The sequence below is a fragment of the Tupaia chinensis genome, unplaced genomic scaffold, assembly GCF_000334495.1.
Source record: "Tupaia chinensis unplaced genomic scaffold, TupChi_1.0 Scaffold000215_1, whole genome shotgun sequence".
NCBI lineage: Eukaryota > Metazoa > Chordata > Mammalia > Scandentia > Tupaiidae > Tupaia > Tupaia belangeri.
This window is the reverse complement of record NW_006159690.1, coordinates 4,685,822-4,687,334: the sequence shown is the minus strand read 5'-3', so window position 1 is coordinate 4,687,334 and position 1,513 is coordinate 4,685,822.

The window sequence follows — 1,513 nt, the reverse complement described above, 5'->3', positions numbered from 1 at the left end:
AAGCGCACGCGCCCTATAGCGAAAACCTCTCAAAAAAAAAAAAAATCTCAGGAAATGTAAAAGGTATCCTGATGATTCCTTGTCTCAAAGGAGAGCATGTCGCATGTTTATTTTAAGCTTTTCCAGAAAACCTCACTTTCCTTTCCTCTCTAACATAAGTATGTATAAATAAGTTACTTTTCATTTTATTCATTCTAGGGACATTAGTGAGTTTCCTACTATTAATATATTCCAAGGCTTAAGCTAGATGTTGAAGATACAGAAGTAAATAGGGTCCCTGACTTTAATCATAATTAAGCTTAATGGAGGAGACAGACCTGGAACAATAATTTTTAAAAAAAAATTTTTTTTTGAGAATATGGACTCTATTGTGAAAGTGACCTTAATTAAAAATGTGGGTCTGGGACCAGCAGTTAGCCTAATGGCTATGTCACTGGACTCCCATGTAGTCGACCGCAGTTCGGGTCCTGCACCCAGTGGCTTAAACTTACGCTGGGCACGTGTGCGTGCGTGCCCAAGATCCTGAGAGGAGAATGGAGGAGAAGGGATTGCGGCATGACCATCCCCCCTAGGGGGTGATTTCTCACTTTCTATCTCTCTGTCTCTCTCTGTCTGTCTGGCAAGCGCATGTGCCCTGTAGCAAAAACCTCTAAAAAAAAAAAAAAAAAGGAAAAAAAAAATGTGGGTCTGTCATTTACAAGCTGAGTGCCTTATCATTTAACTTTAATGCTCTCATGTCTAAAAGGAAATAATTACTACTATTACTATTAATCTATTTCACAAGGTTTGTGCATAAATACTGATGACTGCACCTGTTCATTCAGCAGAATTTTTCAAGCACAGTGTTAGATGTTCGTGACACGGCGATGAAGAAAACACGAAATCTCTCCGTCCTTGTGCAGCCTGCATCCCTATTTCCACGCAGTATGATCAAGTATAACGAAGATGTGTGTGAAGCTCGCCCTTGTATTCCCAGAGTCTACCTTTCTTAGCATGGCATTCCCGCAGATCCTGACAAAAGGGATTGGGGCAAGTCGTTTCTTTGAGAAGTGATCCCAGAAAGAAAGCCCAGTGATGGAGAGAAGTGGAACAGGAAGGAGAGGGGACAGCGTACAGAATTAGCGGGTGACTTCCCTGGCACCTGGAGTCAATCTCCTAGGGACCCTCTGAATGACTGGGCAGAACATACCCCAATAATGTCCTGGGATATGTGTCCACCAATTCGTTTTCCATTGGTAGAGGTTGTGCCTCAGGCCTCCCTCAAACAGAAAGATGCCGGAAGCCTTTTGGGTGCACAGGAATTGTCTACAGGTGATGGGAATGTGGTGAGCAGCCAACAGCTCTGCTACACTAGCAGCGTGCCAGGCACTCAGTAGGACTGACTAAATACACAAGAGAAGGAATAAAAGAAAAAGAAGGGAAACGTGTGTGCGTGTGTGTGTGTGTGTGTGTGCGCACGTGTGCATGTGCAAGTGTGCGTGCATGGCCAAGATCCCGAGAGGAGAATGAATGA